We start from the raw sequence: 21,902 nt of genomic DNA, 5'->3' as shown, positions 1-21,902 counted from the left end.
AACAGAACTCTCTGTGCTGTCGCACTATAATAAATCCTCTAATATTACACCACCGTGCATATTTGCCTTCGAAAGTTAAGGCCAAAAGGGCCTCCTGCATGTTTCATGAACATTGCACCCGTGACACCTATCAGATTCATGCTGTGGAAATCAGACACAGGTTTGAATCTTTTTCGGAAGGACCCTTTGCCGATACGCGGTACGCCGGCGCTATGCAGACGAGAGCCAGAAAAGGCTGTCAAAGCGTTTTCCTCCTGCGGCTGCACCGGCCCTCTGACGCTGGCTGTCCCTGTCGTTAGAGCGTAATGGACGTGTCAGCCCCAAGGAAAGGCTGCTGGCATCTTGGGTCGCCATGCCCTTCAGCGCTTGACACCCCCCGGTCGCCGATGTGACAGGAACATGCAAAAAGCATGCAGACACCATGGCTAATACATCTGGGTGTGTGCGTGTGGGTGCATATGCGCACAGCTGCGTGTTTATTGATCTGTTATGTTTTCTAAAACTGTATTACGGCCCTAAATGTTGTTTTCCAACGTCTAATGTGTTCAAGCTAAGATGTAATTTCATAAAGAATTTAGAAACACTTGCGTGTTTCGCTTAAGAAACGGCCGGCTGATGGAAATGTATCAACGCGATTCAGATGGATCGCTTTCATAAAGCCTGATGTTGCTTTGGAGGGAGCCAAATATAGTAAGTGTTCCAGTAACTGTATGATGCCTCAGCACACACATATGCACACCCACACCCACACCTACACACACACACGTGCGCACTCATACTCATATAACCATACGACAAACACCTTCTCGTATACAGACGCATACGCACCAACACTTGTTATCGATCCCACAGCTTAGCTCATGCCAGCAGGTAGTCCAACTCACCGCTTTATTCTGAGGAATTGCTTTCAGCAGCTCTAACAACACGCACACCCACACACACACACACACACACGTACACGCACACACTACATGATTGTTTCCAGTGGTTAAATCTACACAATTTGTGCACGACCAACTCTTAAGACACCATCACCTCCTCTTCACAGATCATGGGTTGCGTTTGTCGATAGCACGCGCAAACACAATTGCACCCTTATAACGGACACAAGTTTAATGCACTTTAATACTGTTGCATAGTTAGAACAAAATCCTTTATCTAGTCCTCCCATTCTTCCCCCGTCTTCTCTAAATATTGCTTTTCCTCGATCTCTTGTCATAGTCAAGCTTTTCGAATTCTCTTTACGGCCGATAACACAGTTTGGAGTTTAAAGCGTAAGGGATTACAGCGTTTTGTGTGAGTATATGTGAATGGCGTGGGCGTACTCGTGTGCGTGTGTGCATGTCAGGTTTGTTGCTGGGCTCTGGCCACTACCAACGTGTCCCCTTTTGGAATCTAATTTGAAAGCAAGAAAGAGGAACACGAAACAAGCGTTTGGTACAATGGAATGTTTCTCATTAAAGTCAATTAGCCAGTAGACAACAAAAGGACCTTTCATTGAAGAATATGAAGTGAAAATGAAAAACAGGGCACCGCTTTAGCCGGCACCCTTCTCCATGTAATATGTTATGTGTGCCGCCTCCTCCTCCTCCTCCTCCTCGCCCCAAAACCGTCCGTTCTTTCTTGAAACGGATCAAATTAAGATGTTCAAGGATCTTTTTTTTTTTGCCCCTTCTTGCTCCTCTGAAAGGTCATGAGTCTAATGTAATTATAGCACATAGCGGCAGTAAGGGGAAAACACATGCCAGGAGATGATATGAACAGAGCAGTTGTAAAGCGTAACTTTCTCCTCACCAAGCGCAATGTTGTTGTTTTTTATGGCTGAATCAATATCCTTAACTAAGGCTTGTAAAGCAGCCCTGTTAGAGACTTTATTTAGGCTTACCTCTGCCTGACCTCCTCTTACTATGCCTTGACTTTCCCTGCACAAGAGCAGCAGGAAGCCTTGCGTAAAAACCAGGAGGCATTACGTACTGTATATAGGAAGTTGCCTTGATGTGGTTCATTTTCAGACAGACGTTTATTCAATTTATCGTGATGTATGTACTGTTTCTGTGTATGATTGTGCTCAAAATGACTCTGCATGCATTCTCTTTGCCACGTTTGCATTTTCAAAGTGTATGCAATGTATCATTTAGAATATTAAAGTCAGGCCTTTAAGGTTCACTAAATGTTCACAATAAATGTTAAATAGTATTAAAAAATGTTTTGCACTCAAGATTTCATTTTAAAATGTTCTGTCTGTTTGCAACGCAATTTTTCCGTCCTTTATTCCATGAGTATTAGAAAATGAAATAATTAATGGAATAATTAGTGATTTTATAAAAAAATATACTAACAGTGTACTCAGTCTCAGAAAGCCAAAGTAAATACAGAATGTAAAGGGAAGTAGTATACATGTGGTGCTGCATATAGAATAAATTGTTTTTCTTAATCTAGTATATCCATTTCACGAGGCTTGAACCTCTGCGTCTGTGCACTCTCCACTGACCACTGCAACATACAAGGTGAGTGAAATGTGACTAGTGGGGGGGGGGGGGGGGCGATAATATTACCACTGTCGAGTTAATCTGCTAGCTTGTCCACGGCACCTGACCGCTACTGACTGAGCTAATGTTACCTATTGTTGCTTAAGAATTAATACAACGGACACATTTGAGTTGAAAAATGATGTTTGCCCACTTGATCATCTCATCATTTATGAGCACACTGCTCTGAAACCAGACTGTATTACAGACACTGTGGCAGTAGTTCATTTATTTAGCTGTTTGCATGAATATTCAAAATGCATGTAATATGATTGGAGGGAGGTCGGCATGCTTCAAGTCTTTATTTTGATCATCCCATAAAGTTACAACTAAATTCTTATTAAAATTAGTTTTGCAATATTTTAATCACAGTATGTGAATAATAAATTGAGACAGACCTCAAGCAGTTAAATGATCTTTTCCTCATTTATCCCCGCCCCAGTGTATCCTCACCCTTCAAGTTTAACAGCAATGATAAAGGGAGCATATGTTTTTATTTCGTTTATTATTAATTTTTTTTAGTAGTCCGATATTAATTCAGGTAATTTATTTCATCAAGACATAGTATTTTGTAAGAACACCACTTTCATTGTTTCCCATCACTTTGCCTCAGTCTCTCCTGTCTAACGGACTAACACCGTGTCTTGAGATCCCCGTTTGGATGCTTTGTGCCCGGCTGTAATTCTTTTCCCAGGCAAGACAGAAATAGAGAACAAAATCAAGAGGAAAAAAAGGAACACTTTTAATAATCATAATAATCAGCGCATTGACTAACCAACAGAGAAACAGGTGTGTGTGTGTGAGAGAGAGAGAGAGTAGGAGGATGGAGGTGGCAATGCGAACATGTTCTCTCTGTTATTTACTCGGTAATCAGCCAAACACGCTACAAGTCTCCTGCTATGATTTGCCCCCCGTGGTGTCTCCAGTCTGAACGCCTGTGAGTAAGTCTGCGTTTGTCTGAGCCGACGTGTGCTTGTATTCATATTTCATGGACATTGTGTATATCTGCTCATGTCGGGGTCTGTGTGTGCCGTATGTCCTTGTCTGTGTGTTTGTGCATCTCAGGATTTATATTTAGTTTCCTGTGCCTTCCTCCCTGCTGTGGGGTATACCTTGACTGAGGTGTACAGCTGGCGTGCGTGCGTGCGTGCGTGCGTGCGTGCTTGCATGTGTGTGCAGCCTTACTTTGCCGGATGGGAATACAACTCCTAGGACATTTAATCTAGGGTGAATTTCACGCTAGTTACTGCTTGTCATCAAACGTTTCTTGCGTAAAATACTGCAGCGATCTTTTATTGCTGGATGTTCGGGACGAATTCACTGTCAGACCCCTGAGTGCCCTGCTGCCCTCCAGATAGACTCAAAGTGTGTGTGTATAAGTGTGATTAAGAGACAGAGGGAGGAAAAAGGAGGAAAGGACTAATCGTAGGCAAAAGTTTGGTGCTTCCAATGTGCTGCTTTCTAGTTGACACTAATTAGTGCTGTAAGTATGTATGTAAGAGTTTCATGGTGCAAATGAAAAACTTTGTACCGCAGAGATATGAAGACATAACGGGTTTTTTTCTTCCTGCATATATACACACACACAGTCACTCACAGATGTGGTGCCAAGCTTAGGGGAGGAAGGATCCAGTGTAGCTACAGTCGTATGTGTTCACTTAGCAAGGCCCAGCTGCTAGTGCCATTACTACGATTTCCTGTGTGTGTGTATGTCTCTCTGTCGATCTGCTCCCTCAACACACACATCTAAGGGCCCTATCCAAATGGGTTTTAGCGGAACACATATTTTACACCCGCCTGAGTCGCTCTGATGTTCAGGTGCTTCACTGTAAAATGTGACCCGGGTTGTCTTCTAATGCATATCCCAGCCTGAACAAAAAAGACGTATTCCCACGAAAAACCCTTTCTAAAAAACAAAGGAAGGAGCTCAGAACCTTAACTTTGCGGCAGAACAAAGGAAGGAGCAATAGCTCTTTTTTGTGCCTCAGTATTAAAAGCTCTCGTATTTAAACGGGCAATGGAAAACAAAGGACACATTTGTTTAATAGAATAATCCTTCCTGTGTTCAAGATGACTTCAAAGCATTCAAATTTGAGTATTAATGTTTCGACAAGCTGTTCAATCAGTTGTTTTTTAAGGACATCGCAAATGGCAGGCTGTCTCTGAAATACGTTTGCTTGTTTTACCTGACCCACTTTTCCTTCGCTTCGCTGTGTGTGTGTGTGTGTTTGTGTGTGCGCGCGCGGTCCCTCTTTGCTCAGAAGGTTGTAAATGTAATCTTAGACACATGTTACTTGGGCTGATGTTTTTCAGATTGATGTCAGTTGCGATTAGCATATCTCCTGCCAAGACACAGGAGTGCTCTTTAGAGCCTGGCCTCATACACACTCGCTCTCTCGCGCGCACACACACACACACACACACACACACACACACACACGTACACAAACCGTTGGGTAAACATAGCTCAGCTGCCATTTTGAATGATTGCACGATAATTATTTGATGCAGTGATTTATTTTGAACGCAGCCCGTAAGTAAACTGAGGCGGGAAAGGATGAGAAATCTGACTGACAAGCTCCAAAACAGAATTCTACCCCGGGACAGTGTCTCGACACTCCTTTCTCAGCAACATATTATTACATCTTGGCCACAAAAAAAAAAAAAACACATTTTAACTCTCCCCGGCCTCCAACTCCAACTTTAATTTCACCCTGTCTGTTCCTTAAAATGCCGTCAGCCCGAGTGCAGACATGTAAATGCGGCTGTGACCATATCACTCCGGAGCCGAAACTGTTTCATTTACATTCATCTTGTACCAGGGAATGGAGAATTCCTCCTTCCATGTAAGACGGCGGGGGAACTGTGCAAAACGAATTTTTCTCACCATCTCCGGAGAGCCGGACGATATATAGGGATTCAGAACACACCCTTCAGACAATGGAAGAAGACATGGGGGGGCTTTTTTTTCTCCCCCCCCTCTTTCCAGTGTCTTTCCACACCTCCCTGACCCTGCCTTCCCTCAACCTGGCCAGCAGAGTGAGAGAATAAGTGTAGCACCAACAGGAGGAGGAGGAGGGGGAGGGCGGGAGGGAGGGAGGGAGGGGGCAGAAAAAAAGTCAGATGAAAGTAGTTAAAAGAGGGTTGAGGGAGGTGGGGGGGGGGAAGAAATAACAGAAGAGTGACTGACCAAATACCCAGCGACAGAACTAGAGGGGAAGACAGATGCAGAGAGGGAAGGAGAGAGGGGGAGAGAAGATGAGAATATATATGCGGTGGCCAGTGTTGTGAGACAAGGCAGGTTGCTGTCACTTTAAAAATGACTGTAATAAAAGTGACCGTCGGAAGATGGATCTGGTGATTTTGGCTTGCTAATCAGTCATCTGTGAAGAGGACCACAGCCCAGATTCAGCGGCCGCCTGACACCTCTTGATTGATGCCTGTGCCCGATAAAAAAAGGCCCATTAACTGTCCTCCTATTAAAGTGGGTGAAATGGCAGAAAAAAAATGTTCCTCTCTCCCATTCTCCTCTTCCAATCTCTCTTTCATTTAAAACCTTCATCCTTTTATGTACCCCCCCCCCCTTATCAGCTCTCTGTGCGCTCTCTCTACACAAGGTATTTTTTTCTTGTTACAGTTATTATTGAGATAGTGAGAGAGATGTTAATCAGCGAGGCCTGCTTGTGTTTGCGCGTACTTGTTCGTGTGTGCACAGGATGTCACATACTGTACTTCAGTACAGTCCTCACTCCTGAAAAGTCAATAAATCAATAGGTGTCCAAAAAGCACACCAGTCAACGCTTCAGCTGGTACCCGCGTCACTAATTCTTATTAAGTATGCAAATGAGGCCGCATAATGAGTGACTTCCGGCCACCTTTTAACCTCGTGACATGCGTCAAAAAATAAATAATAATAATGACCCCTGCAGCTGAATCTCATATCTCCTCATCTCGCCATCTCTCTCTCAGACATGTACACAAACACAAACACACACACACACACACAAAGATTGCCTGCAATAATAATAACCCCACAGACGACAGCTTCAGCCCCCTCCCTCCCATCCCCTCACCCCCACCTCCCACATACAATCAAACAAAGCCTCTCTCTTACCTTGCGCATGACCAATCCTTCCATCTCTCCCTCTTTTTTTTTTTTTTTTTTTTTCCTCCACCATTCCATCTATGCATGCTCTTCCATTTCTGGAAAACCTCACCACACCTAACAGCAACACCTTACACTCCCCCTACCATCCCACAGCCTACAGCGCGGCACTCACACCCCCAATAAATACAGCCCTGGTCTGCTGTTTTCCCATCTATCCCTTTTTTATCTGCCCCAGTCTCTTTACCCTCTCTCTCTCTATCTCTCTCTCTCCCTTCCTCTCTCCCTCTGTCTTTCCCTCTCCCCTCGCTCCTGGCTGGTGCTGGTGAAATATCAGGGCAAACGGATTCCAGCTTTTTTCTCTGGCTCAGAGGGGTTGTTCTGTGCGATTTGGCCCTGGGGTGCATTTCAGCGCTTCTGATGTGAGGGAGAGGGCGAGAGAGTCAGAGAGAGAGAGAGAGAGAGAGAGAGACAGAGAGACAGAGTGAGAGAGAGGGGGCAATGGAGAGATAGAGAATGGAAGTGTAAGAGGGAGAGGGAGAGAGAAAAGAGACATGGCCAGGGTTTATCCTTTCTGTCTATGGGGCAGTCAGGTTTCAAAATGACGGTCTTTTGAGCGGCGTTGCACCAGCAACTCAAGGTGTGCATGCTCCTCCTAGCTTACAGGGGCCTCGAGGTGATCTCCATACAGAATCAGGACAGTCCACCTCCATGACAGGTGCACGGCCATCTTGGAATCTCTCTGACTAAGGCGACTGGGGCAGAGTGTCCGTGTTCACGGACAAGATGAACGACTGCAGCACCCAGTGGTTAAATTAAAAGAAAGAAAGTTGAATTTTTCACTAGGTACTTTGTCATTAACACTGCGCCTGGGATTTGATTTAATTAGATATTTCCCACTAAGCTGCTTCAAGACACACATAATATCAAATACTTAAAAAAATCCACCTGTTTTACTGATTGAACTAAACTAACTAATTAATTAATTATTATAAATGAAAAAAATATATTCATCTGAACAAATCGGAAGAATATTTTAGTTTACTTTGAATTAACAATAGGAGTTTGCGGTATTTTTAATTTTTCAGGCCCGTTGTGTTTTCTAGAAACGTTTTTCAAGGCACATCATTTTGTGGTAAAATTTACTTGAAATTCTCTACAGCTGATTGTGTTTTACCTTCTTTTTTGTGTGTCCATGCGCATGCACTTTGCACAATTTCCAACGTGCGTGCACATGTGTGTGTGTTTATGTTTCCTAATCTCAGATCTCAATGTGGGGCGTTCTAAAAGGATTTGTCATTCTCAGCTCAGTTGGGCTGATTGTGAATTAAATTTATTTTTAGCCACCTTTTTTCCATCCTTTTGTGAACCCAGTTAGAATTGAGGTCAGGACACACAAACAGACATACATGCAAGCACACGCACAAATGCACACACCATCTCAGAGAAGGACACATAGCTTTCAGAACAAATCACTGTTGAACTAGCCTGTGTGGAATGATTCTGACATTTTGTTTGGGAGAAATAGCATTTAATTGAAGGGAGGGGCGATACGGATGGCAGTTATGCAACCAAGGGAAAATGTCTACATTTCAACCCAAATTGAAAACATAACAGAGTTTGTCTGTGCGTGTGTGTCTGTGCATGTGTGTCTCTCTATGTTACATTGCCACGTAATCATTTTGCTGTTTAATTATTTTGTCCTATTTTTTTTTCTTTCTCTTTTTTTAATGAGCTGTTAATATGTTGGAATTGTCTTAATTATTGAATTTTCAATATCCCAAAACAGAAAAGATTTCTTCATTGTCCTCGTTAACTTTCACACACATTTGAAATCTGTTTGGGCCTCTGCTGTTTCTTAATGTGGCTCTGTTAACATTAATTACATTGTTAAATGTCCAAAGGGGGGGGGGAAACGCATGCCTTTTGCCCCGAACACAGTAAGGTCAGAGGTCAGACTCATCCGCAGAACAAGCGTCGGGGAGCAGGGACTGACTCAGTCTTTCTCTCAATGGCACTTCCGCACGGTGGATGCTTGCAGAAATGGCTGCTTGAACTCAGGTCATCCGGTTTAATGACGGTCACAAGGAAAGGAGGTTGAAGAGGCCCCATAAGGACTCTTCCACTGTAGTGATGAAGCCAACAAGCAAATGTAGGGGTCACTGCACAACTCCAAAATGACGCCTCTCTATCTCCCTTTCTTTCTCTCTCTTTATTCTCTCTTTCGCTCCAAGTGTTGCCAATTTGTCCGAGCCGCATCCGCTAATCCGTGCGCATTTACGCATTGGTCATTGCGCCTCCGGTTGACTTGGCTGGCTTGATATATGATGGCGTCCGGGCAGGAGACTGACTGACTGTACAAGCACAGCGCTTGTGTTGGGTGGTAACTCCTTTCTTTTCTGCCAGGATATAATGCCAAGTTACAAGGCGTGGTGAAAAGAATGTCTACAAACAACACGTTCAAATCATTTTATTATTTTCTGTTATAATAAAATGTGGTCAAAATTACAGCCCAGCCTCAATATAAATTGAGCATTTTTTAAATAAGAATAATACTAATAATTTTATTTTTTTAAATACACATTTTGTTAAATTATAAATATTTTCAATAGTTAAATAAAAATAATTTGGCAGCTGCGGTGCCACTGTCTGCTATTCAGGAAACGTAGACCACAGTGTACTGCTTTTATTTCATAATATATTGGTTTCTGAGCACTGGATACGAGACATTTCTGACATGGATGTCGAGATGTCAATCTGTTGCCATAGAACTCCCTTCTCGGTACTTCCCGGGTTATTTGCCGTGTTGGGATGGCCCACTGAGCGTCAGAGGAAAAGAGAGGGGGTGTAGGGGCCTTGGCTCCATGATGGGGTGGGAAGGTGGAGGGGTGACAGTCCCCAGGAGAGAGGGAGAGTATAGGGGATCCTGGAATGGACCTCTCGGACCACTAAATTGACATGTTGAAGCTCCTGGGCTGAAAAAGAGAGCACTCTAATAAGCCATGTGACAACATGCAGCTGAGCAGTCTTACTTTCATGAGGCCATTAAACAGCAGGCCTTCTGCTAGATTTCGAATCATGTTATTATTGCTGGAATTTATTCTAAGTCAGGTTTTATTGTACAGGTTTAGGCCAACAACTATGTTCATATTATTACTTCATCATTGTTATTGCTATTTATTCCCTGATATGTGGTATTTTACCTAAATCTCACAATAGTGGGCTAATGTGGGATTTGAATAAGGCTGCATCTTCAGTTTATTTTTCACGATTTGATGCAGCAGTTCTCAATATTGTGTTATGCAAATTGCGGTTTAATTAATAATTGAGAGTCACTCAAGTGATTTGGATCAGCATTTCTGATACGGTCAAAAAATGTCCTTTTATTTGATACGCAGCACACACAGGTGCTATTGTTCCCAACCAAGGCGGCTTTACGGGTCTGTGAGAGTATGTGGATCTGAGTGATAATCAATAGAATTTGGCGTTGAACGGGACTGAGGCAGGTGGCTGTGTTTTGTGTGATGGGGCAACAGAGGAGGCCGTTTCGGGGAGGGGGACTTTTTTTATTCTTCTGTCCATATATGGAGGACACTCACTTGACGCGTGTCTATTAAAGAGGGATCAACAATGAGAAATATCGGAGGACTAAAAGGGCCAAGTGGGAGGAGGGCAGCCTGAATGGAAACAGCAGTAGGGGTTCGCGTTGCAATGTGAGAGGGACGCATATAGGGGGTGCGGGGGGGGGGGGGGCGGCGTGTTCCCGAGAGTGTGCGCGCACTTGTACCGAGTAGATTTCCTCACGCGTACGCGGCCGAAACGCGGTGCCACGACGTCTGCCAAGTAACCCACCTCCTCCAGTCCCGTTTCTGTTGTTCCAGTCCTCCTCCTCCTCCTCCTCCTCCTCCTCCTCTTCCTCCTCCTCGTTTGCTCACCACAACAGTTGGTCCTCTTCGGGAGCGATATCACGGCCGCAGCTGCCCCGCCTGCGTCTGGGTAAAGACTTTACAGTCAGGGCCGATCGATGGCTCTTATCAAATAAACAGAGTGGCACCGGCCGGCCGCACGGACCCCCAAAACCTCCACCCCCACCCCCACCTCCACCCTCATGCTCCTGTCTCCAAATCTCAAATCCCCCCGCCCAGCCGCACCTCCTCCCTGCTCGAGAGCCCTAGCAGCTGTGGCCCCATGTAAATTTTACATGATTGGCACCTCTTTATTTTACCTCGCCCCCCGCCCCACAAACCCTCCACCTGTCTCCATTCCCCTGTTCCCTACCCCTCTCCATATCGTATCATGTTGCATATTAATGCGCAGTTTATGCACCATCTCATCCGACAGGGAGCACCGCTATCCCGTCCGTGGCTTTTCTGGAGAATCTGCATACCTGATTGCCTCAAAGTGCTTGATTGTTGTGATGTGCTGCTGAAATGGGATATTTTGGTGTGTGTGTGGGGGGGGGGGGGGCGCTTCCCCTTGACCCCTTGAAATGTAACGTATTCCCGTGCGGCCCCGTTTGATTGGGGCTATTTTCTGTCTAATTGTTGTCATCAGGACTCGCGCTATCACTCTGCATCTGGAAGCACTTTGACATCCGAGTCAGTGGTTCTCAACAGTGCGCGGTTCAAGAATCGTCGGGGAAATGAAGAACTGTTTAATTTCACCGTGATTTCATTAACATCAAATTATTCCAATTAGAAACACGTGTGTCTGAATGCACGTTTGAGACACGCGTCACGCGCGCGTAAAGCAGGTTTACAATGCCGTTCTAAATTGATAATAACACTTTAAAAAAACATTTTGGGGGTCCTGGTGATAGAATCTAATTAAATGGGGACCCTTGGCTTAAGGTGTGTCCATTTGGGGGTCCTTGACATGAACATGGAGGAGAAGCCCTGATCTAAGTGACTGAGGCAAAGGGTTGAATTGACAGTCTTTGTTTCTTTTTTTCCCCTTCTCTGCCCCCCCCCTCTCTCTCTCCCTCTCTCTCAATCTCTCTCTATTTCTGCGTAACCCCCCCCCCCTTCCTCTCTCCTTTAAAGGGAACGGAAGAGTGGGCTGATACTGGTCTCATGTTGCGTATAGATTTTCGTTTATATAATCGATCGAAATGTCCCAATACATTGATTTCGGGTTCAGTGTTTTACAAACAAGCGTTTATGGGTCTCGATTTTATGTTAGGGATGATTCCAGTGTGACACCGATGCGCAAAGAAGCTGGATTTGTTGGTTTTTAAATACATTATGAATATACATACAAATACATATATTTATATATATACATTATTTAATGTATAAAAAAAATTACAAAAACTGAATCGGGGTGGGGGAGAGCAAATAAGAAGGAAAACGGGGTGTGTGTGTGTTGGGGGGGGGGGGGCACAATATTGTGCTGTCTCTCCCCTTAATCAAATAAAGTGGTGTAAAAAACACACACACACACACAAAAGCATTTCCTTCCCTCTGAATTTCTCCTTGAATTATATGCCATCACTAGTGTGTGTGATTGCGGAATATTAAATTAAAGTGGGATAAGTCCGCACCGAGGCGGGCTGCGTCCAATCCGCAACTCATTTCCCCTGTTGTAGCACCGCATCACTGCGCTCCTCTCTTTTCAATGACAATGTGCCAAATCTGGGCATTTTGAAAACACTTTCCATATGCTATTATCGGATCGCTACTGAGCAAGAGAAAGACAGAAAAGAAGGAAAACGGAATGTTTTATACCAAAGGTACCGAGAATCTACGTTTTTATGTATCATCTTTTTCAATGGCTTATTGTACTTTATGCTTTTTTGGGGAGATTTGAAAGAGGTAAGAGGAGGGAAATGGGAAGTTTTTACAACGATTGCATATTTATGGGGCGCTGTTGTTTGGCTTTAGGGCTGAAAGTGAAAACGTCGATAGAGTTTATGTGGAGCATATGAGCAAAAACTTGATTTTGATTCATTGTTTTTTTACCATGTTTTCCTCTTTTCTTGCTAAAGAGGGAATCGTCTTTGCTTGAATCTCTGTGGAGTGTTTGTCAGCAAACAAGTATGTGGTTTTTCTAAGACGTTAATTTCGTTGAAATCACAGAATTTATTTGCAATTTCTTGATTTTGCGAGTCTTCGCCTTAATTTAACACAGATGTCAACTTACAAGGGACATTACATTCCGACAATTTTGTCTCTATTATTTATTTGATCGCGGTGAAAATATAATTGTTGTTATTGACTTTTTGGAAATACCTATTTTTAAGTCCATTCTTTTATGGATAAATTATCCTGACGTGAGTGGTAACGTCTTTTGTGGGTGGCATTCGTTCAAAGAGTTACACGCAACTTCTTATTGACCGTTTTGTGGGATTCTTTTGTGAAGCTTTATTTGTGCATGTGTTTGCTGGACGAGAGTGGGCCAGTGGGTCACTGTGGCAGGTCGCGGGTCAGAGCTGGGGGGTTTTGCGTGTTTTTGTGTGTGTCCTGAGGAGGCAGAGGGGTCAGCCAATGCAGCCCCATGAGGGCGCCGACGCACAGGACAAACAAGGTATTGGGTCTGTATGCAGAGACCGACAACTCCGACCAGGTGAACGTTTCTAGTAAATATCACCAAGAGCAAAATCATTTACTAAATTATTCCTATTTGTTTAAATTATAACAGAATCTGACGTCGAATTAATTTGGATTTTCGGGTTAATTTCCGAGAGTATTGATGGATCCTCAATGGTTGCATCCCATGTGTGCCAAGGTAAATTCTCCGGACGATTCAAAGTTATTGATCTACTCAAGTGGCATCGGATCATTGTGGGTTCGATGCTACCTTTCATATGTCTGCATGCATTATACAATAAAACAAAATGTCTTTAAACCACACGAACATTTCAAAAGATGCCACTTCGACATTTATTTGCTTAACACAAATTACGCGCAAGCTCGCGAGCACTCGCAGACACACATATACACACGCAAGCAGTCACACGCGGACACCAGACCGGAGTTTAGAGATACACATCTATAATTAACTGAGGATGCGGCTGATATGGAAATGGGGCGAAATATTAGTTAACGCGGTCTTTTGTCAAGCGGTCCTGCGGAGAAAGAGCATCGTCTGCTGGGAGAGAGGGAGGGTGGAGACCCGGGGGGGGGGGGGGGGGGGGGGGGCGAGGGTGTGGGTGGGGGGGGGGGGGGATTTACAACATACAGGAGGTTAAGATAAGCGGCAGCCGATATCAGTTCGCCAAATCCGCTTTGTACTTTCTATTTTTCGCATTCACAACAAATTAAATAGCAAACGCAACTCCGTTGAAAATTTTAGCAGCGCGCACAAATTTAACCCGAGAGAGAGAGAGGGAGGGAGAGAGATGGTAATTAGTATCCTTTCACAGAAATGGTACAACAAAACACCAAAATCTCGTTGAATTTGATGCACAGCAGTGCTCCGGTAAAGATGCATGAAGTCGCAAATGACAAATCCACTCCAGTCCACTCCCGTGCGCAACGCACGGACCCGGTGGACTTTTTTTGTTGTCGTTGCGCGTCCGCGGCAGCAGCGGGTTGACTCGACTCTCCAAGCCGTCTGTGAGCGACGCCTCCCATGGCTGACAGGCTAGAAAACCCCCCTGGAGGACAGGCAGGCAGCTGCAGCAGCAGCAGCGGCAGCAGCAGCAGCAGGAGCCTTGGATCCGGGTGAAAAGTGACGCCTCTGTTCCTCACCTCGACCCACCCACCCCCTTTTTTGTCAGTAACCTCTATAAACTCCGCATAAACAGCCCCGGGTCGGGTCGGACTCGGATCTCTTGGCTTCTTAAGGATCCAGTTGGATGTGGGTGCAGTCCAGTCAATGTGGCTGTAAAGTAGACCTAGTAGTTCACTTGCCAGCAGCAGCAGCCTTATCATCACATCCCAAGCCCCGGCTCATGCAGTTCAATTCACCCACAGCTTCGATTTTTTTTTCTTCCCATGAAGGCGAACACGATCTCTTGATTTCCTCCCCGATTGAGAATGTGTAAAGTCGTCTTCTTGCCCAAAAGCCACTATTAAGAAACCTTAGGGGAAACACACAGTAAACGGTTTGCATTGAAAGGATATAGGGCAAACAGAGCGATGCACTTTGTAAGGACACTAAATGTAAACGCCAGTGAATGGAGCTTTGAATACAGAGGTTTTTTTTGTGTGACCCTATATTGGATTTTGCAGTTTGGCTCTATTGAACCCACTCGGGGCCTCAGCAGTCCCGAAAGGGCAGCGATGACTGTACAATATGCGGTGGATTACAGTGATGCTTTGTGGCTTTGATTTTTTTTTAAGCTCGGACGTTTCTACGTGACATAGATGCAACAGATCGAATGCAGCATACTCAATCCAAGAAAAATACAACGACCATATTTTTTTTTAGAGAATACAATACAAAGCCCAAACTTCCCACCCACGTGTAAATGAGTTACGTGAACACATTATGCTACTTATGAAATGCACTCTATCCCATGCAAAGGCCCGTTGTGATGCGCAACAATACGTTTGTGTGATTTTTATTCCCTCCCAACGGTGATTTTTTTTTTTAATCTTTTGAGACATATTGCTGATAAAACGTTTTACTCTTTCATCTATCTGAATAAAATGTTACAAACTTCACGGAAAGTCAATTTTTAATATCCTCGGAATATTGTATGTTTCTCCGAATACACAAAGAGGTTATTCTTTGAATCTTAGTAAAAGTAATGCACCTGTGGTGTCGTAATCAATGCAATCAATGCGATACACAACTGAGCATCACGGGCGGAACTAAATACTAATCATGTATTTGCTGAATCTAGAATCGAGTAAACTGCTCGTGCGCCTCCGCCCAGAAATATCCATCTGCAAAACTTGCCTTTGCAGAAAAAGCTGAATTCTGGGTAGCACTTTTAAGTATTTCTGAGTCCAACCGGTTTGGTGTGCAGGAAGCGGTTGTCCATTGTTCTACATGTGATTTGGCCCCTAGAGAGAAACCATACAAAAGGTTTTTTTTTTTTTTGGGTTGTGCGCGCATAGACCTATACGGCCGCCAGGGCTCCGTGTGCGCGTCGTTTGCAATGTGGAGACTGTTGATCAACTCACTAATTACACTTCTCTCCTCTCTCTCCCTCCCTCTCCGTCTCTCTTTTGCTCCCTCCCTCTCTCTCGCTCTACCCCCCTCTCTCTCTCTCTCTCTCTCTCTCCCTCTCTCTCTCTCTCTCTCTCTCTCTCATTCGCCCCCTCTCTCTCTCTCTGTCTCTCTACCCATTCCCAGAGTGCATATCGGGAAATAGACACACAAAGACATGCGCACTCAACTTAATCAGCCATTTTTTTAAACAGGGCTAAAACGATAATAATTAGCAGAATAAAGACATATCGGATTTTCATTTCCTTTCCTCCGTTTCCCGATCCCGTCCACAAGAGAAACTGCGAGGCAGCCCGTCGACACGTCGTTTCACCACCGCCACCGGAACCAAAATAAGGGATAGCTCTCTAAACGCTTGACATTTGTGGTTTTACCCCCTTTTCCCAATATAAAGTTGGAGGATTATTGTAATTTTCCCCTTTTTTCCACCTTTTGATTGTCCTATAACGCAAGCCGCTGGATGTGACCGTTTTAAAAAACCCAGAGCAGTGAGAGAAGCGGAGGTGACGGCTTTGGAGGGGGAAGAAAGTAAGTTTTTTTTTCTCTCTCTCTTCCTTTCCACCTCTCCCTTTAACTTTTATTGAGTAGTTTCGGGTGTGTGTTAAATTTAGGGGTCGGCTATCGATTATATCTCGCCGGTGGATCTTTGACATCGGGGCTGTTTGGATAACAGGTGTTGTGTGTTTTTTTTAAGTCCACAATAAAGGCGGATAGCGTGATGTTCGTGGTGCGACTCCGGCGCTTCTTGCCCGTGAAACAAGCGGCTGACAGGGTCGGGGTGCGTCCTCACGCATGTGTCCGCGGCATCGCACTGGCACATCACGTCCATTCCTGTCTTTTAGCAAAGTTTTCTACCATTGTTGCGGAGATTGCGTGGCAGACCGATGCATTGAACGCTCCGCGGTAGCGACACGGAGCGAGCGTTTCACCCCCCGTTTTGGTGGCCGTGCGGTGCGGACGTGTTATTTTTTCTCCAGGAGTGCGAACCTCCGGACATGTCCGCTTTGGAGCTTGTTTCCAGTCGAAGACTCCGGCTTGATCCCCCCCCCCCCACACACTCTTCCAACACACATAGAGATTCCCAACTCCCCGTTTTACCCCCTTATTCCCCAACCATTACACGTTTCATTTGAAGAGACAATGCGGATGCACCGTCCGTCAGTTTTGAGGCACCTCGGGATTCGTGCACCTCCCAGGCGTTCGCGGACGAAGTGACGATCCGTCTCCCCCCCCCCCTCCACCCACCCACCCCACCTACCCCACCCGGCGCGATCTCCCTCCTTTCGCGTGTGTATATAGTTCAATACTCGAGGTATTGCGTTTTTATTTCGCCGTCGTTGGCGCCTTTACCTGCTGCGCTCCACGAGAAGTCTCACTTTAGCGGGGCGTGGGTGGCTGCGTCGCCCGCGGAGGGAGAGCGGTCGCCGAGCTGCTGATAGCACGGCGAGTCCCTTTTCCTGTATTTTTTTTTCTTCTTCTCCCTTAAGCACCGACATGTGACCAACTAGAACGTGTCGTGTTATTTTGGCATGGAAACACATTTTTAATTTTCCAACCTTTAGTCCATAAGTTCAGTTTTCCCCCCTCGGTCCCAAATTGGCGTCGGTGGCTTTGCGATTCGCTTAAATGAATCTTTCTATCTTTGGTACCAGAGACGCGGGTTACAACGTTTTCTCCAAGTTGCCGATCGGTGTTTGTGTGCATTTAGTAGAAACACAGAGGTAGGAGTTGTCACGTATTTTTGCGCTCTGGTGGCAGTGTTTTTGTGTGTGTGTGTGTGTGTGTTTTTAAGGTAGGTAGACTTGGCTTAGATTGGGACGCGACAGTGACAGGGGGGGTGGGGGGGACATCGATCGCACAGGAGGAAAAAAAAAACCAAACATCAGGGCCAAGGGGCCAGTCAGTCTCCAACCCGGGGATGTAACGGTGTAGTGAGTGTGTGCGCGTGGAGAGACTGTCCACGCTCCAAATGAACGGTGTACAAGGTAGACGAGCTTCTCACAGGACGGTGTATTCATACACGGCTTTTCTGGCTTTTTGATATGGATGTCAGAGCGCGTTTGTCCCCGAAAAGAAAGGATTTCAAAGCAGTTTTTCCTTAATGTGTTATTCGGTATATTTGTTTGGAATATTGAATGCGTACAGGTTTTTAAAGACACACTTTTTTATCGATTAACGTTTTTTGTTGTTGTAGAATCTCCAACTGCAAATACGCGCCGTTGTCACTGTTTTAATAATGAGAATAATTAATTGTGTTATTAAAGGAATTATAAATATTTTGCAATATTATTAGTGTATTTGTAGCTGATATTTAAATTTTCAAATTAAAATAAATTAATCGTTCCCAATTTCTAACAATTAATTGTAATTAAAATGAGATACATTTTACAGATTGCTAAAATATGAACAATGTTTTTTTTGGGAGGGATTTTTCTGGGTTGATCTTTTTAATCAGTTGAATTAATTGTATCTGAGTAAAATCCCTGATTTCATGATGAAAATGTAGGCCTTATGATAAAAAAAATTCCCCAAATGAAATTATCAGACGAGATGATCCTGTCTAATTGCAGTGAATTTCATCAGTTAATGACGTTATTGTCTCACTCCATAAGAACACGATCTCTGTGTTATCTTTCTTGTCTTGCAAATGAGAGAATTTCTGAGGTTTATGTTTGCATAAGCCCAGGCCCCTTGTTTTTGTTTTTCCGTGTGTGGTGTCCCAGTGCTATCAAAGGCTGGGTGTGTGTATCTCTGCATGTTAGTTAAGCAGCTTGTAACGTCCGTTTTACCCGTAGCGGTAGAAGGGAGGGATACAAAAACATATAGTCTGAAAGATGGGCTGACAGCCCTGGGAGGACAATAGCTGTTGGCTTGAAAATGCTCCTTGATTATTAAAAGCTAATGCATTTTCAGCATTGCAGCCTTCATTAAGGGTGCAGATAGAGGGGGGTGAGAGGGATGAGAGGGTACTGGGAGGAGGAGAGGATGGGAGAGGGGGGAGAGAGAGGGAGACAGGGGCTGAGTCTGTCCTATAACTCCTGGGCCCAAGACACATGCAGCAAGAAGATTGGCTCGGGCCTCTCCTAGGGGTCGACAATGTGTCATTTCCACCCGGCTAGATTGCCCTCTGCCTATCTGATATTAATGTGCAAATCAATATTTCAGGGATTAAATTTCCCTTCTTCATTTTTTATGGTTTCTACCTCAATAAGTCTCCCGTCTAATAGAGGAGGCTGGATGATTTAGAAGCCTTTGCTGCAGAAAGGGAGAGAGAAAGAAATGGAGAGGAGCTTTGCAACAAGGCTATCGCTGCATTTTAATGTTCGTCTCCGTGGATCCCCCATAGGCCCTTAGTAAGGAGGGCTATATCGCTGCTTTACACAGTAAAGACAGCCAATTTGGCTAAAAGGGCAGAAAGGGAAAATATGAGTCCGGTTGAATACTTAAGACGCTGTGGTAATCCGAGTAGCAGGTATTAGTGAAGGAGAGCTCCCCCCCTTAAACGCACACACGCACACACACACACACACACAGTTACATCCAAACCTGCATTACCATCCGTCACGCTTCAGCGAACAGTATAGCTTACCAAAAGCTGGACTGCTGTAACAATATATTTTTTTCTTTCTCCTCCACTCTTTGCCTCTTTTGCATAGAAGCCCGTCGACAGAGATTTACTCTCCTGCGTAATAACATCTGGCGTATGTGTGCGATAGAAATGAATCACTCTGACACAATGACCTGTGTGTGATTATTGGGGAAGGGAGGAGCTTATTACCATAGTCATAATACTGCATCTCATTGATAGTCAACTAAATGAGCTTGGACCCTTTGACTCCCCATAGACATTCATTAAGGGACAGTGCACACAGAGGCGTCTGTCTGCCCATAGGTGTGCGTCTGTGCATGTGTGTTTATTTAATCCTCCTTCCTGTACCATCTGGTGCATGTGTGTATGCATGTATACGTTAGTGTCCAGCAGGACAGAGTGAATTTTCCCCATTCAGCCCCCCAATATGCCGCCCCCCCCACGCCTCCCCGTGCAGCTTTTGCAGCGGAGTAGACTGTTTTAACACACGCTTGATAGGGAGAGTGTCAGCGAGTGAAAACACGAAGAGGGGGGGAGAAAGAGACAGAGGAAGAGGCACAAAAGAGCTCTAATTGTAGCACGACCGCTTGGCTTCCTCCCTGATTCACGGCCATTACGATGTGAAAAGCACAACCGCCTGTCCTCCATTATCAAAACGGCGGGCCTACACACACTTTCACATCCATACACGCATGCTGGGGGGAATCATTTTTGTCTCTTATCTATGGCTCAACTAACTGATATCCTTCTGGTCACCAGCTTTGGGGAGATTCAATATTGAACGTATCCAGCATTTTCCTCTCACTGATGGTGGGCGGTTGACTTTACAAAGTGAAAATGAATTCTTAATTTAAAAGCTTTCCGAGCAGGATCATCATTTTTTGACTCTGATGGTCCAAGTTTTTTCTGCTCTTCTCTTTCACACTTCTTCCTTATGTTTCTAATGGATGGCGTTTCATGCAACATGCATTATGCAACTGTTCAAAGCATGTAGTGTTTGATGCAAAGAGCTATCTAACAGCTGAATATTTTAGATGGATCAAGGTGGGATATTCTCTTTATGGTTATGTGTGTGTGTGTGTGTGTGTGTGTGTGTTTGTGTGAGGGGTTACGGTTTACAGCACAAGTGTCAAGGTCTCCTGGCTCGGCGAGGCCTGTAGGGGGAGAAGCTAAGAAGTCCGCAAAAGCTCAGCATTATGTCTCCGAGAGGGGGGGGGGGGCTTCCTTTGTCAGCCCTGGGGCACCACCGCTAACGCACGCTTTCTCTCCATCACACACACTGAGCGGGAGGCGGAGGAGGGTTAAAGACTTGGAACGAGATCAAGCCACTTCGTAGCTCCCAGGGAGGGTACTTGTGAATATTCGAGTTTTAGTGTAATTAGCACTTAATTATATTAACATATGCAAATTGTCAGGCGGAGAGCTTGTACCGCCGGTGGGTATCGGCTGTGATACAAGTGACTCTATTGTACCACCACGGCAGAAAAAAAGAATAATGGGTGTGTGTAAGGCAACCAGCCAGCAGCCAGCCCCCCGTGCTAGCACATAACCAGCTACGTAGCTCATTTAAATCTCTGGCTGGCCGCTTTGCCAAATTTCATTAGTCGCCATGACGACCTGGCTAATTGTGCTGACTAATGTCCCCTGATCGGTCTTCAGTCAGAATGGGTAGGGGGCATCCTTCCCCCCCCAACCCCCCCCCCAAAAAAACCCAAAAAAACAGGAGAGGGGTAGAGAGGGAGAGAGAGGCCTGACTGTCCAGATTAGACCAGCACACAATGACTCCTATTTACACACGTTCCGCTCGTACCAGCATTTGCATATTCAAAAATACTCTGCCATCTTCCCTCGTCGGCTCAGTGTGCGTGTTTGCATGTGCACTCGTGCGTCGGCGAGGCTGTGCGCATGTGGCAGCAATGTGTCGGACGGGGGACGACGACAGCTCAGCTGTGTGTCGTGTGTGTGACTGGGAGACTGGTATGGCCCCTGTGTAGCGACACAGCGGAATTTGTTTTTGATTATTGTACCAGACAGATATTCTGGCAAAGAACAGCCTGGTCTTAAGTAGCCCGGGACGAGGAGTTCCTGCTTTGAAACTTTCCGGCGTTTTCGTTCCACCCAAATATCTAATTACAACACATCTTCATGGCTACCCCCGACCAAGGAGCAGGACTTTCTTTTTTGAGGGGGGGGGTAAACATTTAATTTTCTGTGCCTCCCGCTGGCCAAAGGTGGATAGAGATTGGGCCTACTTGGTGCTACTAGTACTCGCATGCTAATCCTGTTTTTTGACAGGAATGTAAACTGATATAATTGCTTTTCATAGGCAGGAACGGCGGTTTATACAAGTGTGAAAGCACGGGAAAGGGGATTAGCATTATTTTGCATAATGCTGGGCCGGCGCTGAATGGGGCATTGAACGCTTGACTGGGTGACAGAGATGAAAGAGAGATGAAATGCTCTACCCCTCTCTCCCTCCCTCTCTCCCCTCCGGTCCCCCTCTCTCTGTGGTCGCCGTAGCCGGTAGAGGACTGTGTTCGCCGGAGAGGACCCCGGAAAC

General features: G+C 45.1%; 1 protein-coding gene across 4 annotated transcripts in view; it reads left to right on the top strand.

The window, feature by feature from the left end:
* The first annotated feature begins 3,412 nt into the window (after positions 1–3,412).
* Positions 3,413–21,902, top strand: part of zfhx4 (zinc finger homeobox 4) — a 90,707-nt gene continuing 72,217 nt past the window's right edge. Inside the window, exon 1 of one of the 4 annotated variants that reach the window (XM_037456115.2) lies at positions 3,413–3,465. The gene's annotated coding sequence lies outside the window, so the exon portion shown is untranslated. Of the gene's footprint in view, positions 3,466–12,218; positions 12,365–12,386; positions 12,447–15,845; positions 16,282–21,902 lie in introns of those variants that run through there. The other 3 variants (XM_037456112.2, XM_037456114.2, XM_037456111.2) reach the window with 3 other exon arrangements.

The sequence above is a fragment of the Pungitius pungitius genome, chromosome 19 (genome assembly GCF_949316345.1).
Source record: "Pungitius pungitius chromosome 19, fPunPun2.1, whole genome shotgun sequence".
NCBI classification, from domain to species: Eukaryota; Metazoa; Chordata; class Actinopteri; order Perciformes; family Gasterosteidae; genus Pungitius; species Pungitius pungitius.
The sequence above is the reverse complement of the archived record's forward strand: the minus strand, read 5'-3'. Positions and strand labels throughout refer to the sequence as shown.